The sequence below is a fragment of the Fistularia commersonii genome, chromosome 6 (genome assembly GCF_037954325.1).
Source record: "Fistularia commersonii isolate RoL2024-O1a breed Wild chromosome 6, RoL_Fcom_v1.0, whole genome shotgun sequence".
NCBI classification, from domain to species: domain Eukaryota; kingdom Metazoa; phylum Chordata; class Actinopteri; order Syngnathiformes; family Fistulariidae; genus Fistularia; species Fistularia commersonii.
In genome coordinates, this window is record NC_141289.1 from 14,619,957 (window position 1) to 14,637,544 (window position 17,588).

Genomic DNA, 17,588 nt, shown 5'->3' on the forward strand with positions numbered 1-17,588 from the left:
ATGAATGATATATATTGCTGGATCACAGGGACAAATATTTGGAGAAAAAAAAAAAGAAATGATTGAGAAAAAGAAATTCTTGAAAATGTATTTGAATAGATCCTTTACCCCCACAGAGCTGTGGGGCTTTTATGATGATGCCCTTGATGCAAACTTTGACCATAAAGATAATTCATTTGTCCACACTTGCATATTCTTCTCCATCTCATTAAAGCCTGTGGTAGCTATTATATAATAAGCAAAACCATATGTGCCTGAACTTTTCAAATTTGTTTTGCACAAACAATAGGCTGCTGGGAGGTCCAATTGCAGTAGTTTCTAGTATTTCTGCTCACGTTTTTCTGTTGTTAAGAACATCTGAATTTTACCTTAATCTTTTATGTATTTTTGTAGTAATTTTGGGAGACAAATACAACATCTGCTGCTTCCCAATGCCTCACCTGTGGTGGGTGGCTAAAATGTCAGCAGCACTATGTAAGTACAACAAACCTGACAAATGCTTACCTGTTTTCATGTAGAACAGGTAAAACTGAGGGTTCAGGTTCAATCAATTGTTTATATGGCTGCAGTTATGAATTGATAAAATACATTACATATACTAGTGAAGGCGAATTAAGTGTTGACATTTGCATCTTCATTGCCAATGATTGACTCAAAATTACATTACACAATACAGTAAATTTGAATACATGAGTGACACTATTTTTGGGTGATGCAATGTATTTTTACAAATGTAGTAAAGTAGATTGTTTCCAACAACAAAGAATATATAGGTTTACATTCTCCAAAGCCAGCACATTACAAAAGAGCAACTAAATAACTGTCAAAATTCACCCACTATAAGATTGATATCATTAATATCACAGTAAGTAGTAAATATGCATAGTCCTCACATTCACCGATCCATTGTAATAAATCTTTACGGAAATGCTGCACCTTAGCGGTATGCTTTAATCATAGCAGCCAGTTCAGTAAAAATCTCAAAGACCACCGAGCAATTTTACTTCTGTATTCAAATATTAATCCATCTTAATCAGTATTCGCTGATATTGTATAAAGATTCTAAAGAAGAACTTGCTTCAATGCTCTTACTTCAAGATAAATGCAAATTTAAAATATCAGTGTACAACAGTTTCACCAATTCTTCCTGATACATATAGATATATATATATGTGTGTGTATCTCCTTTCCCCTTCAGGTATCAGCACAGCGAATCAACTTTCTCCATCTAACCCTATTCTCTGTATCCTCCTCTCTCACACCAACGACCCCCATATCTTCTCTCACTGCGCCCATAAATCTTCTCTTTGGTCTTCCCCGAGACCTCCTGCCTGGCAACTCCATTTCCAGCATCAGTCTACCAATATATTCACTATCCCTCCTTTGTACATGACCAAACCATCTCCGTCTGGCTTCTCTGACCTTCTCTCCAAAACATCAGACATGTGCTGTTCCTCTGATAGACTCATTACTGATCCTATCCATCCTGGTCACTCCCAAAGAGAACCTCAACATCTTCATCTCTGCAACCTCTAGCTCTGCCTGCTGTCTTTTGGTCATTATAACTGTTTCTCGGCCATACAGCATCACTGGTCTCACCACTGTCTTGTACAACTTTCCTTTCATTTTTGCTGATAGTCTTCTATCACACAGTACTACTGACATTTTTCTCAAACCATTCCAACCTGCTGGAACCCGTCTCTTCAACTCTTTCCCACACTCTCTGTTGCTCTGGACTGTTGACCCCAAGTACCTGAAATCCTCAAAGTTCCTGATCTCCACTCCCTGGAGCCTTACCGATCTACCTAAGGTTCTCTGATTCACACACATATACTCTGTCTTGCTGAAACAAACTTTCATTCTTCTCCTTTCCAGCGCATACATCCAACTCTCTAGATTTTCCTCTACCTGTTATCTGCTCTCACTACAGATCACAGTGTCATCCGCAAACATCATGGTCCATGGGGATTCCTGTCTAACCTTATCTGTCAGCCTGTCCATCACCATTGCGAACAAGAAGGGGCTCAGAGCTGATCCCTGACGGAGTCCCACCTCCACCTTGAACTACTCTGTTACCCCTACAGCACACTGCACCACTGTCTTACAGCTAGCATACATGCCCTGCACCAGTCTCCTTTTCTGCTTTCCTTCCAGATGACACACCAAGTACTGTCCCACCTGTCTCCCTGATAACACTAGCTGTTGTTGTCCAATCACCTGGAAGCTCCCACTGAGCACCCAGAGCCTTTCTCAACTCCCCCCCTGAAAACCATACAGCACTCCTCTCTTTTCAACTTCTACCACTTTGTCCTCTGCTCTGCCTTAGTCCTCCTGATCTTCCTTGTCACCAGTCATCCTACAAACCACAATCCTATACTGTCTGGCGTTACCTCGTCTGTACAAGTTGTAGTCTATCTACATGCTCATACCTCTTATAAGTTCCCCATTTGTACCTGTTTTTTGTGTTCACTTAAAAAAAAATGTGTTCACTAAAGCCATTTCCATCATTTTTTGCAAAATCTACCAGCATCTGTCCCTCTGCATTCCTATCCTGTATACCAAATCTGCCCATCATTTCTTTATCCCCTTTATTGCCTTCACCTACATGTCCATTGAAGTCTGCACCAATTACTACTATCATCTCTGGGGATATTCTGCATCACTTCATCTAACTCATTCTAGAGTTTCTCCTTCTCAAATTCACATCCCACCTGCGGGGCATAGCCACTAACAACGTTGAGGATCAAACCTTCAATTTTCAGTTTCAGACTCATCAGTCTATCTGACATTCTTTTCATTTCCAGAACGTTCCGAACACACTCCTCCCTCAAGATAACTCGTAATCCATTTTTCTTCTTGTCCGTACCATGATAGCACAACTTAAAGCCTGCTCCTAAGCTTCTAGCCTTACTACCTTTCCACCTGGTCTCCTGGACACACAATATATCCACTTTCCTTCTCTGGATCATGTCGACCAATTCTCTACCCTTTCCTGTCATAGTTCCAATATCTAAAGTCTCTACTCTCAGTCTCAGACTCTTGCCTTTCCTCTTCTCTCTCTGTTTCTGAACACACCTTCCTCCTTTCCTTCTTTGACCTACAGTATCCCAGTTTCCATTTCTTCCCTGTAGGTCATCTGAACTAATGGCGGTCGCTGTTAACCCGGGCCTCGACTGATCTGGTATGATCTGTTTATTATGGTTGATTCGCATGTTTGGTTTTGGCAAAAGTTTTATGCCAGATGCCCTTCCTGACGCAAGCCTCTGCATTTATCCGGGCTTGGGGCCAACTCAGGGAGACACTGCCCCCTGCCCCCCTGAGGCTGCATGATAATATATACATATGTAAATATGCATATATATATATATAATATACATATCCGTATGGGGCAAAAAAAGTATTCAGTCAGCCACCAATTGTGCAAGTTCTCCCACTTAAAAAGAGGAGAAAGAGCTGTAATTTTCATCATAAGTACAATTCAACTATGAGAGACAGAATGAGAAAAAAGAAAACAGAAAATCACATTGTCTGTTTTTTAAACAATTTATTCACAAATTATGGCGGAACATAAGTCTGACAAAGGTCAAACATTCTCTGTGAGTCTTCACAAGGTTTTCACAAACTCTTGCTGGAATTTCAGCTCATTCCCCCATGCAGATCTCCTCCAGAGCAGTGATGTTTTGGGGCTGTCGCTGGGCAACACAGACCTTTAACTCCCTCCAAAGATTTCTATGTGGTTGTGGTTTCTATGGTATGAGATCTGGAGACTGGCTGGGCCACCCCAGGACCTTTAAGTGCTTCTTGCGAACCCGCTCCTTTGTTGCCCAGGGAATATGTTTGGGACCATCGTCATGCTGAAGGACCCGGTCACGTTTTATTTTCAGTGCCCTTGCTGATGGAAGAAGGTTTTCACTCAAAATCTCACAAAATCGCTCAAAATACATGGCCCCATTCATTCTTTCCTTTACACGGATAAGTCGTCCTGGACCCTTTGCAGAAAAACAGCCCCAAAGCATGACGTTTCCACCCCCATGCTTCACAGTAGGTATTGTGTTATTTGGATGCAACTCATCATTCTTTCTCCTCCAAACATGACAAGTTGAGTTTGTACCAAATAGTTTTATTTTGGTTTCATCAGACCATGGGACATTCTTCCAATCCTCTTCTGTATCATCCAAATGCTGTCTAGCAAACTTCAGACGGGACTAGACATGTTCTTACTTACGCAGGGGGACACGTCTGGCAATGCAGGATTCAAGTCCATGATGGCATAATGTGTTATTGATGGTAGCCTTTGTAACTTTAGTCCCAGCTCTCTGTTGGTCATTCACCAGGTCCAATGAGTCCAAATAGGCCATGTTCCAGGCTTCAATTGCCAATGTAGCAGACATGAGCTGCGGCCGCAAAGCGCGTGGTACCTGTCAGGGCGGCAACCCTCGAACCCACTGGTGGGTTCCAGCAGTGAGGGAGGCCATCAAACTGTAGGAGTTCTATCAAGCTTTCCTGTCCTGTGGGGCTCCGGAGGCAGCTGACAGGCACCGGCAGGCCAAGGGGCATGCAGCTTCGGTGGTTGCCAAGGCAAAAGCTGGCGGTTTGGGAGGGGGAAGCAGTGCTCCGTCAACAAAGTGTACAGTGTGAGCCGGGTGCTGCTGACCTCAACTCGAGACGTCGGGGGCAGGAATATTTCCTAGACCTCCTAAACCCCACTAAAACGCCTTCCAATGAGGAAGCAGAGCAGGGGACTCTTGAGTGGACACACACCAATTTCCGGGACTGAAATTACTTGTGTTTTTTTGTTTGAAAAATCTTCAAATTCTGAATCTCTATGATTTGGGAAAAAATGTCACTTGTAATTATTTTGAGTAATTGCATTGTAGCTGGGTATTGTAAACATTCAACTTGATGCAATTGAAACAAAAATGAACAACAACAATTTTTAGGGGCTAGTGAAAGAGTTATACAAAAGTATTCCAAGTAACAAATTGCAGTATCTACAACTTTTGTAAAAAACATTTTATCATATATGCAAATGCTCACAAATTATGTTTAATGCAGATATCTATTTGAGGGCCTGATTATATCACTTTGTCTTCTTTGTGCATATACTGTTTTCTGACTCCTCTGCATGCCCTTTGAATTTTGCCCCCCCCAGAATGCAAATTATTATATGAAGTAACTGGTGACTGCAAACAAAGTCATTCATGTCAAAAGCATTGTATGATTCAACCCACACAATCTGCTTCTTAGGACAAAAATAAAATTCCTCCTGGGTTTTCTGTGAAGACGGCCAGAACAAAGCATGTCTGCAAATGTTTTCCTGACCCATGGGCATTTTTTAAATCCTGTATCAAAAAACGACGCGCTCCGCAGAACTTTTCAACTCAAACGGGGTACTGGATCGTATTTGTTGAATATGTAATAAATAAAAGAACACACGATACCGCAACAATTAATATTTAATGCACAGTATAGACATTCAAAGCTGGAGTCCCTTTCTCGGCATGCTACTGGCACAGGGCAAGAATGCTGTGGCCCACCGGTAGTTCTGAGTTATTCAGATGCAAAGAAGATGGAGACTTTGCCGCTTCGATAGCTCAATCTAACAATCAGAATATTTGTGGCTCACTGTTGATACAATTTCCACTGGGTACAATAAAGTTTTGATCTTGAACTTGAGAATGAACCACTTCTTCAAATATCTCTGCTGAAATACATTTATTCCAACAGTCATTTCATATTACATTTTCTGCACCAATCCTTCAATAGGTTCAGAGCTAGGATGAGGATCTAACTCACACAAGAGAAGACATATGAAAGACATGGGTACATTTGAAAGGCTTTGGTTTTCATAAACATTGTGTTTTTTGTTTTTTTTTAATTGTTGCAATGAATTAAACTAATAGATAGCTAAACTTATTACTACTCTATCCCTCACCTCAACATCTAGTCCTGGAATGATGATTTATTATACTCTTATTATGTGATTGCCTTTGTTTCAAAATGAAATTACCACAGTCATTAGTCAGGATGTACACCGATATCAATAACAAATACTGACATTTCCCACACAGTGCTTGTCAAATGACAACTATCAGCATCTTCTTCCCCGAGAAGTGCAATAGCATCTGAAAAAATAAAATTCGAATTCTTCAGTGGCCGTGTTGTTAATAAATGACAACATGAGAGATGAGGGCAAGTCCACATAAGCAGCCTTGTTACAATTCTGGCAACACACTCCTCTGCCTGTCTCTCTAATGAACCTGCTGCATATTAATCCCAATCGCTAATGAGGCCATTCAGAATGATAAGCTTCCCTAGCATTCACTAATGAACACATGCTAAAGCTGCCAGGGTTTCCGCTAAGCACGCAGCAACAACCTAAATCACACAGCGGCAGCACCTGCCTGTCAAGCAGCCGTTCACACGGCTGACATTATAAAAAAATTCAAGTTCACCTGAAAGACAGGTTCATAACAGTCGGTTTTATTGTAAAAAAAAAAACAAGAGCTACATCCTCAAACTTTAAGTTCGCTACACACAGAAGTGGCTCTTGTAAAGCCACTGCTTTATCAGTAGAAGTGCTTGAAGCAGATAAATTCAGTTTTGTCATAATTTTCGAAGGGTGTTCCTGACCCTAGCACAAGGACACTCAAGAGTTAGGTGTCTTAAGGGTTCTATTTGACAAGGGAGATAAATGGAGAGCTGTGCTGGGTCCGTGTGGTTTCTGGGGTCATGTCACAGAGGTCTCTGTCACAGGGGTCTCTGGCAAGCAGAGGTATCATTTTAAATCTGTATTTTGTGGGTGGTACAGTGGCACAGTGGTTAGCGCCTTGGCCTCACAGCACAAAGGACCCCGGTCCTGGTGATTCCAGCAAGGGGACCTTTCTGTGTGGAGTTTGCATGTTTGCAACCCTGTGTCTGCGTGGGTTTCCTCCAGGTTCTCTGGTTACCTCCCACAGTCCAAAAACATGAAGCAGGTTAATTGTAAAATTGCCCTGAAAGAGTGAATGTTGACCGTCTGGGGCAACCGGTAAATTGAGAGTTTGGCAGCGGCTCTACTCCGAGCTCCTCCTGGATGACGGAACTTCTTTCCCTATCTCTAAGGGAGAGTCAGGCCACACTGCGGAGGAAGCTCATTTTGACCGCTTGTATCCGCAATCTCGTTCTATCGGTCACTACCTACAGCTTGTGACCATAGGTGAGGGTGGGAACGTAGATCAACCGATGAACTGAGAGCTTCACCCTTTGGCTCAGCTCCCACTTCACCACGACAGGCCAGTACAGAGTCCCCATCACTGTAGAAGCTGCATCAATCCACCTGTCGATCTTCTGCTCCATCCTTCCCTAACTCATGAACAAGACCCACAGATACTTGAGTTCCTCCACTTGGGGCAAGACCTCTTCCCCGACCCGGAGAGGGCACTCCACTCATTTTCCAATTGAGCATAATGGTCTTCAATTTGGAGGTGCTAATCCTCATCCCAGGTGCTTCACACTCAGCTGCGAACCACTCCAGAGAGAGCTTGAGATCATGACAGGATGAAGCCAACAGAGCCACATCATCTGCAAAAAGCAGAGACTCGATCCTGTGGCCACCAAACCGGGTCCCCTTGATGCCCTGGCTGCACCTAGAAATTCTGTCCATAAAAGTTATGAACAAAATTGATGACAAAGGGCAGCTGTGGTGGAGTCCAACTCTCACCGCAAACAAGTCAGACTTACAACCAGTAATGCAGACCAAGCTCCGACACTGATCATCCAGCCTGTAAAACGGGGTTCTGTACCCAAAACTCCCTGAGCACCCCCCCCCCACAGGATTGCCAGCAGTTCACAGTCACCTGGTGAACAAAAAAAGTTGTGTTGGTATTTCGCTCTCAAGAATGAACCAAGAAATTCTGAATTCTGAACATGCATTCTACAGGATAATACTTATCTTTTATATACGTATGCTTATTTTACACTCGATATCCCTTTTTTAACTGAAAACTGGACTGCACCGAGAGAATGGAAAGGGTTTAAATGAAGTCTTATCACAGCCTTTTCTTGACAAAGAATTGCATGTACTTGTAAAAGTGTGGAAATTTAAAAAAAAGTGTAACAGGGAAATGTATAAAATGTATATTGGATCACATTTCTCTTTTATGAAAGAGCTTATGCATCAGCAAATAGATTCAGATCTGTCTTTTAATATTTACCCAGATCACATATGCAGCTGTAAATTCATTCACTCTTTGCTAACATGTCAAATGTCTCTGATTGCTAGGATTTTGCGAGCTGCAGTTTCAATGAAGGTCTGGGCCCAAGGCCTATCTCCTCAGTCTTCCCTTCCTTTTACAGCTTACTGCTGTTGGCAAACTCTTTGCAGTAAAGTAAGCTGCCTAGTGATGGTCTCTCCTTCTGGCAGTAAACTGCTACACTACCAGAACTCTCACAACTATCTACAGCCAATATAGTCTGGGCTACTTTGAAATTTTGAGAGCAAACACACACAGTTCCCAATCAAAACTGGCCAGCTGTTTAAGTCATTTTCAGCTGTAATGGACAGGTTATCTGGCAGGATATTGATGTCCTACAGGCCCTTTTCAGGGGCCATGAACAATTTGAAAAAAATCCATCTCCAAAAGCCACAACATATGCCAGATGTCCAATTTTTACCCCCCGGATGACCATTAGTGCTGGCTAAGGCAAGCTTGGAAGATGAAATTTTATCTGATGCACTGTATTGTTACAAGGACTGAACTAAAAGATATTTTAGATGGCATTTGCGATGTCCAAAACATCCATAGCTGCAAGGCCAGTGATTTCCACCAATTAGCCTTTGACTATCAATGTTATAACCAAAACTATTGTCTTTAATTAAGAATTAAAAAATAAATCACCTCGGAAGAAATCATATGTGCACAAAGTGCACAAGTATGAAAATAAGTGCATAGCACGGGAAAAGAAGCTCTCCTAGAGGGAGTTGGACTTACAACTAATCAAAAAAAGCAAATGCAGTCGAATCAGACAGTGATCATGAGGAGACATTTAGAAATATGTAAAACTTATGATTATCGCAACACAAATCCCCTCTGATGTACAAAATACAATGGTTAATGGAAAAATGCTTTTAGCACATATCTGGAAAAAAAAAAGTCGGTCTGTGGATAAAAAAACAGATGAAACTCTAAAATGATTAAGAACTTGCTTAAAGGACCAATGTCTTCACAGTGATGGATTTAGCAAAATGATACATTGAGACTTTTCTCTTCTACCCTCTGAAATGTTTTAAATTTTTAATCTATAGCACATTGTACAACATACCTACCAAAGTTCAGTCATAACCCAGTTATTTACTATTTTACTGTTAAATAATAAGGATAATAATATGTATTCTTCAGTTCCATCAGTTACTAAGTACACAGGGATGATTGACATTTGAGCATGATGACATTTTGACGAATGAAGAGTTGCTCTGGGTCTGTAATAGAGTTCAGGTCATGTCAGAGCAAATGTAACAGCAAATCCCTAATATAACTCTTGCTGCCACATAAAATCATTCCCTCACAGACTAAGATATCTTAAGGTCATTATTGGAAAAATATAACTGATCTCCAAGCTACAGACACAAAATGCCAATTGATATTATACCCATGTGGTTATATGTGCCCATGGACAATACTCTGTGTTTAGATCAAACTGGGAGATAACAGAAGTGTTTATCTGATACTGTGACATTTGAGAGGCATGGCTGTTGGTTAAAATGGGAAATTTTAATGAGGTTACAAACAATTTTTTTTTTGTTAGAATGAAGGACAAATGGCCCAAGCAATATTGACAAAAACAAACAAAAAAATCAAAATGCTAAGGGGCAAGAGCAACAAACTGCACAAGCAGATAAGGGATTAAACTTAATTTTTCACTTTGAAATCTGTGTGATTTTACACTGCACCCAAAACCATTTAAAAGCTCCAGGTAGTCCAGTACAGTGTTACTATGTGCAGGGAATTTTAAAGCAATACTGCCACTTTAAGCTGTCTGGGTTACTCAAAGCTTTTTTCTATGCATTCAGCATTCCCTCTCACTCACATAAAGATTTTGTTCTGACAAAAAGCCAAATGAACTTCCCAAGAAGTCATGATGACCATTATGTTGCTCTTCTGTGGCAATGACCGCCTTTCTGAAAACACACACGTAATCTCATGATCACCCATTGCCTTCACATGTTTTTTTCTGCTAATGCATTACAGAGGGTGGAGAAAGGTGTCTATCTGAAACAAGGCTATTGAGAAGACTGATGTATAGCATTATGCCAAATGGGCCATTATGGTAGAGCAGTGGATCATCAACAAATGACATAACGATCACAAGGTGGTGTAGGAGTGCAGGGAAAGATGGGTATTCTCTCCAACTACACTAAGCGCAGCAGTTAAATACTCATGATAAATCAAGCAGTCACTAAAAGAGGGCCAAGCCAGGCCACTTCCTGTACTGTTAAAAACCCAACAAGGTGAAACAAGGCTGCGTTAATCTCTCAGTCTGCCTTCAAACGTAAAAAAGACAACATTTTTTTCCCTCTTCTTCTTTGCCTTTGGGCTGGGAGGTAAAATGCGTCAGAGCGATACGGTCATTGAGGGGGCCCAGTGATCTATGCTGATGACACTGACTTGCAAGCACCTACAGTCGTGCAAACTCCATTCAGAATGACCTTAGTCATAACCTGGTTACACACCGCTGGCTCCAATAGACACCATCATTCATCACAAAGGACGCTCAAATTGGCCTTCTGACAATGACTCCCACATCACAAATTAGTAAATCAACCACTACATACAGAAATATACAAATAGTTGTAATTACCTGTAGGGAGGGGGGCATTATCAATCATATTAACAGGTCATGCCAAGGTGGGGGTGTTGTTAAAGGGACTGTCCTAGAATATGAAGATTTAAATTCTCCACAAGGTGCTTTTGTAATGATGCATGCAAGACAGACTAGAAGTTAAATGTGCCTTGTTAAAAGTCATGGCCAGATTAACCCATTGATAGGTTCTAAGGAGGAGAGCAGCAACTTGACAATACCAACAATTTCATATTTGTCGAAATTTTTCAGAGGCGGTCAATGAATTGTACATTTCACATGACAACTTTGTAATTATTGTACCTATTCGACTGAACGGATTCCTTTTTCATATTCATTTTTTCAAGAAATTGTTATAGATTTACTTGGTTTTGGTATAATTTGAGTTTTGGTTCATCCTTATACCATGTAACCATGTTTATTCTTTAAGACAAATGCATGAGATTGATCATTTGGGAATACATACCTTAGCTTAACTTGGCATCTAATTTTATTCATACTGATTTCATGTGGTGCTGAATTGAAATGGGGAATCTTGGAAATGTTGCCATTAAAACTGTCAAGAAGGTCTAGTATCAGTGACAGAATTATTTTCAAACACAAATGGAATATGAGCTGCTTCGACTTGTTTATTGTAGTTGTTCATCTACTCCAATAACTAACATCTATTTGGGAAGATCGCACCACCTTCATCTTTAAAGCATAAAGACAGACCAATGAATATTATAATGTGTATGCATAACTTTGTTTGTGAAATGTGTTTTTCTCTGAGGAAAAACAAATAAGTAAAAATAAGTAACTGAATTTTCAATTTCTGAATACCCATGTGTTTTATATAAACTCACCTAATATGTTAAGGGAGATTAGGGAACATAATATTTTGACGTTCAACTCAGTTTTAAAGGTCAAGTTGATTGTCTTGAGATTGCCTGAGTCTAAGATGGTCAGGCATGCAAGCTAGCCTCTTGTGTTGGATTAAGTATAGACAATGGCTCAAAGAATTTCAAAACATGCACATTCCAGTTGGAAATTATATATGCAATTTGAATTCTTCTCTTTTAATCTATTCCTCCTACCAGGAAGCAGCCGGGTAGGTCCTGTCAATCAAAGCTGCGCCCAGGAGGGAAACACATATCAGACCAAAACAAATGTGTGATAGCGAAGCACTCCCTTCCTATCCAATATCGAAATGTTGGAGCAACTTCAATGACATCCAAATCAGTTCAATTAATCCATAATAACATAATCTCATTGATGTAATGTATGAATTTCTGTATTTCTTACCAAAGGAATATTATTCATTTACTGTTAATGACTGCACAGAATTGAAGTCCTTATATAACTTCTTGAAGTTGAAGGTGGTTGGTGGACAAGACATTTTGAGGAACTATGATCCATCCCGAAAGTCAGTCAACTATACACAAGCATTTATTCATTGACTCTTCCTGCAGTCACATCCAATCATGACCAGTAACCTTAGTCTGTATGGAATATAGGAATATATTGGGTCTCAAAAACATGCATTAAACCACAACTATTACAGCATTTCTTTTAACATGTTTTGTGCAGGATGCAACAAGCTGTCTAATTCCCAAACTTGTTACATGTTTACTGATTAGACTGAAAATGGTCAGAGCAGCAGGAAGCTTGTCAGTTCACAATTTACTTTAAAAAAAAGTCACATTACAATTTTACAAACAGACATAATTTGTTATAACAACACAAATCCATAAATAAATGAGAGATAGAGTCCACCTGAGCCACAGCTCACTTCTCAATGAGATAGATCTGTGATTCTATAATCAGTTTTATCTTTTTTCATGCCTATTCAAGTATTGCAGTCAACATATACAATCTCTGAACTTCTGGCTGAAGAAAATGTGAAATTATGTAACAGTGAAAGAAAAAGAGTATCTTGATCTTGACCTTGTTACTTCTATATTGTTGAATAAAAAAGTTTGAAAACATTTGACAAGAACTTGACAAAACATCCTCTAGGGTTGGAACAATAAATAAAAGGTGTATTACAATGTTAGTCATAACTTTGTCTTAAATTTTAAAACCTACCATTTTTCCAGTTAGATTCAGGATCGAATTAAACAACTATATTTCCTCAATGTGGGCCCCCCTTGAGGGCCCCCAAAGTTTCAGATCAACTCATCCACTTACAAGCCACCATAATCTAGACCTGCCCGAAAAACCTGGCAGTTATATTCAGAAACTCTCCATAGGTGATTAGAACTGAGGAAAGCTCTCAAATGAGGGCTGAAATGTCTTCAAGCAAAGACATTCAGGTCCAGTTGCCAAGACGAGAAGATTTCGACAATAATTCACCATGACCAGGATGACCAAGGACCTCCAAAGGCCTCATGCGTTCAGGTCCGACAATGAGATGACATACAAGTCTGTGAAGTACGAACTGAGGAGAGACATCAGAAAAGCCAAGAGGCAGTACAGAGATAAGCTGGATAGCTTCTACTCTACTGCTGACCCTGGCCAGACCTCACCAGACAACCTACTGAACAACCTCAACAACTATTCCTGCTTCAAGACCCCGAACAACAGCACAGAGTTGAGTCACACACACACACACAATGGGACCACTGCCACCCCCTTGCCTCTCCTCTCTCCAAGCAGGATCATCAGACTCGGTGCACAGAGTCTGAAATTTTTGGTATCCTAAATTTAACAGATAGGCACTATCCAAATTATATACTTAAATGAATGCTGAAACAAAACTCTTCAATTCATTGATTCCTTCATAATTTCATTCATTCAATATGTATACTGCTTATACCGCATCCATCACAAATGTCATTTGGCGAAAGGCAGGGTAAACACTGGACCAGGTGTAAATTCATCACACGGCCACAAATAGAGACATACAACATTCACTCCCTCTTTCACACATTTGACCAATTTGGGGTCTTCAGTTAACCAGCTGCATGTATTTGGACTCTTGGAGGAAAACAACCCGGAGGAAACTGCAAAGACAAAGGGAAAAAAATGAAAATCTTCCCACAGAAGGCCCCCCGGCCAGGATCAAAGCAGGAAACTTGTAGCAGTGAGGCAGAAACACTAACCATATCTGTGCTGCCCCATCTTGAAATTATAATAAACATGTTCTGCAAACATAACTCTTGCTGTCCAAATTGATCATGATTTCTCCCACCATCTATGACACTGTAGTTCCTCAGGGTGGTATTCTATTAATACCCAGCTAAAATAAACTAGAATAAATGTAATATTCTCTTGATACACAGAGCCACATTTGCACAGAATTACGATTGCCTATGGGCCTGATTTCATTCGTCTAAAGTTTGGCTATTGTCCATAAACTCAATCAAAGTAAAAATTTTCACTCACATATCAAACCATATTTGCTCAGTTATGGAGATAATATGATGATACAAATGTTATGGGTTAGCCAGAACCAGTTATGAGTAAAACAATTTTCTTCAACAATTTTTTCCGATTTATATCTTTCCACTGGTTTAAATTCAGAAAGGTACTCCGTAAGGAATAACTGAGTAACTGATAATGAATAACTGCATTTCAGGGAAAGTCTATGTAACTCATGAACAATTGGACACCACGTCACCGCATGTCTATGAACACTTTCTCTGAGAGATTGATATGGTAAAAATTTCTCTGATACTTTAATTTGCAAAATTAATCCCTTAAAGTCAAGTTTTTGTCATTGTTTATAATTAACTAACATTGTGATGCATGTGCATACAAAAAATATTGCACAATATTGTGGTTGGCTTTAAATTTTACTAAACTAAATAAAGTGATCCCAACTTAAACCTAACCATATTTATGCATGTTTAAACCTTAACAAGGCCTGTCACATCATTTACATGTCAAAAATCTACATTGGGAAGAATATTTATCCGAGCAACTGACAATTAAGCTTGTTTACTGTGAATGGATGTGACCATGTTATTTCAATATCCTTGCTTGATTGAAGGTGAACGGTTGTTTTGTTGAATCTTTTTGTCTATGGTCCAGTTTTGAGAAGTGCAAGAGGACGTTCCAAAATGTTTGGTAGATTACTGAATGCACTATTTGTGTTGTCTCTGATCAGTTTTAGCTTCAACTACACAGAGCTAAATTGGGAATCACACAGTGTTTTGTCTCCTGATTATTCAAAAAGAGGACGGAATAAAAGTCTATTCACTGCACAGTCAATTTCCAAAGTGCAAAATATCAGGCAGAGTGCAACTGATGTTGTATTTAAACACAGGTTACATTAATTTTCCTCTTAACTAAAAATCAAAATAAATACATTCATTTCACTTGCATCGGATAAACAAATTGTCAGTGAGCCTGCCCTGTGGTTTGATTGAAATTGCTGTCGCATTTGATTGGCAATTACAACTGTGTGATTACACTGATCATTTTCAAAATGACCATCCATGAATGGGCTTTCACTCTAGCACATTCAATTAAACCAATCAAGGTGTAATGTTTGCCTCTTGACTGATCAAACAACCACAAAGAGCTCCTCTCTCGGTTGGCAGACTGCCTATTTTGAACATGAAAAGTTATTGTGGTTTTGAGTATTCTCTCTGATGGCTCAACCTATATTTTCTTTATTTCATTTTATTCATTTATTTTATTATTTTAAAGTTAACCAATTTCAAAGAAAAAGTATGGTAGCTGTGAGGATGCCAAAGTGTCAGCCATTCTCCATTTAGGAAAAGGGACTCCTTTTTTTTTTTTAAAGCAGTATTGCAAACCTGCTTGTAATTGCGAATTATAACTGGATGTCACAGAAACCATTCCCCATAACATGTTTCAGTTACTGCCTTGGCAAGACACAAAGGAAGATGCCTTTCAAAATGTTGCAGATGTCTTTAACAGATAATTGTAACATTAGAGATGCAACAATCCCGGTAATAATAACATTGAAAAGGAGCAAGGTGAAAAAAATCAATCATTTTCAATTACAGCTTAGAAAAGTGAAACCCAGTAGAGGATCAACATGCTGTAACTTTGAGTCAAATTGTCTCGCCTGTCTCTATAGAGAACAAATGATTATTAAAATGACTATTGTGTTAATAGTTTAATTGTAAGAATTCGTAATTGAAAAAGACAGTGTCATTTTTTCTGGGAGTACTGAGTTTTATCACTGTGCTTTTTAGGTTTATATCACAGCAACAGTCATAACAGGATAACATAATTCCCACTCAAACTACAGAGAAACTAGAGACCTGAGATATTGGCCCTTAAAGACATTTAGATCTAAAACATGTAGATGTATGAATGTATCAAAAAATCCTCGCTTAAAACATCATGGGTTAATTGCCTCCTCTGCACATGACATTCAAGAAATTTTATGAGCATCAGTGTCATACAAGCAGGGCCTTCAAACCATTCAGTAAGCCAGACTTCAGCTCCAGGTTGTGCACCTGCAGTTGGATCTCACTTCCCACTGCATCATTGAAATATACAGGTCCTTGCCCGTTGTTATTACTTGTAAAAGAAAGGATGTGAGATTTTGTTCAACTTAATCATAAACACAGAGTAAAACTAAAGTATTCAATTCTGCATCACCAAAAAGAAAAGAAATAAAGAATCTTTATCAGTTAACAGTTTATCTGCAAGTACAGTGCTGGTATGAATGAAAATGTATGTTCAAATCAAAATCCTGAGCATGAACACTTGCACTTAAGACCTTAAAACACTTTATAGCCTTGACTTGTATTTCTTATTCTCCCTCCTTTTTTTACTGTTTATACAATTTCCTGATATTATTCATTATTGTTATGTTTTACTGACACTCTGGCACAACAATTTCCTTCTGGATAAATAAAGTTGTTCTTATTCTTGTTCTTCTTATTCTTAACGCCATCGTAAAGCTACTCTGATAACTATCAATATGAAATAGCAATTGAATTTGCAAATGGGAGTAAATGGATGAATGAATAAATGAATGAATGAATGAATGAATGAATGATCCAAAAAAAATGACATCACATACAACCGTAACACACCTCAGTGGTCATACAAGAAACACTCCAGCTATACACTATGAAAAGTTTTGGTCTTATGCAAACTACACTGTCAACTGATCCTGGTTTTTAATAAAATAAAACAATTCAACTTAGAAAAAATAATGGGAAAGTCTGACACAATAATCAGTTTGCATTGTGAGACAAGCTAGTCAAAATTTCATTTTTTTTTTTTAACCCAACTGGCAGTAGCCATATGAAGTCATTTCATGCAAGATTTATTCAGTTCGAAACAACCTTATGACTGATTGAATAGTGTCTAGTTACTCAAGGGGAAGAGTGAAGTCAAAAGCAAATCACTATGCTAATTCAGTTAGAAATTAATTGTTAAAGGTTGAGTGCCAGGTCTCAAACATTTGGTTACATCAAATTATACCCTATAAGAAAATCCTCTTTCAGCAAGTGACCGCGTTGCTATGGCAATCAAAGTAACTAGAAAACCAAGCCCTTACCTGTCAAGAGCAGGTAATTATGTTGAATGTTTTATGTTGTTTACTCATGTGATAACTATTCATTTTTTACTTCAAATGCTATGTTGTGGGCTGCAGATGTTTCTATCAAGCAAACATTCTAAACAGTTGTTGCCCCTTGTGTTGAAATATGGAACCCGACATGGTCCAAAATGTGGATTGCATAGGTCAAGTTCCTGTCAATACATTTTTGCATGGATACAAATAATTATTTTAGGATTATCTGGTGTATATTTTCACTTTTTTCTAGATTGATTCA